General features: G+C 61.2%; 1 protein-coding gene across 1 annotated transcript in view; it reads left to right on the forward strand.

The window, feature by feature from the left end:
- LOC104132014 (opsin 1, short wave sensitive) overlaps positions 1-834 on the forward strand; it is a 5233-nt gene that overhangs the window by 2413 nt on the left and 1986 nt on the right. The window lies entirely within an intron of this gene.

An 834-nucleotide genomic window follows, 5' to 3' on the forward strand; every position in this document is an offset into this window, starting at 1 on the left:
GAGGGACGGAGGGAAGGAGGGATGAAGGAAAGGAAGGACGGACGGATGGATGGAGGGATGGGGGATGGAGGGAGGGACAGACAGAGGGAAGGAAGGAAGGACAGAGGGATGGAGGGAAGGAGGGACGGACGGATGGTCAGAGGGATGGGGGGAGGGAGGGAAGAAAGGAAGGAAGGACAGACAGACAGAGGGACGGACAGAGGGATGGAGGGAAGGAAGGATGGAGGGAAGGGCAGAGGGACAGAGAGATGGAGGGGTGGACAGACAGAGGGACAGAGAGAGGGATGGAGGGGCAGAGGGATGGAGGGAGGGATGGACAGAGGGAAGGAAGGACAGAGCGATGGAGGAAAGGAGGGACAGATGGATGGACAGAGGGATGGGGGGAGGGAGGGATGGAGGGATGGGGCAGGGATGGAGGAAAGGAGGGAAGGACAGAGGGACAGAGGGAAGGATGGATGGAGGAAAGGAAGGACGGATGGATGGACAGAGGGATGGGGGAAGGAAGGACAGAGGGAGGGATGGACAGAGGGAAGGAAGAACAGAGGGATGGAGGAAAGGAGGGACGGACGGATGGAGGGAGGGACAGAGGGACAGAGAGATGGACAGACAGACAGAGAGAGGGATGGATGGAGGAAAGGAAGGACAGATGGAGGAAAGGAGGGATGGATGGATGGAGGGAGGGATGGAGGGACGGACGGACGGATGGAGGGACAGAGGGATGGAGAGGTGGAGGAAAGGAGGGACGGACGGATGGATGGCGGGAGGGAAGGAAGGATGGACAGAGGGAGGGAGGGAGGGAGGGACGGAGGGCGGGCGTCTGTCTGGCAGCCAGGG

Source organism: Egretta garzetta, unplaced genomic scaffold (assembly GCF_000687185.1).
Source record: "Egretta garzetta isolate BGI_Z169 unplaced genomic scaffold, ASM68718v1 scaffold358, whole genome shotgun sequence".
Lineage (NCBI taxonomy): Eukaryota > Metazoa > Chordata > Aves > Pelecaniformes > Ardeidae > Egretta > Egretta garzetta.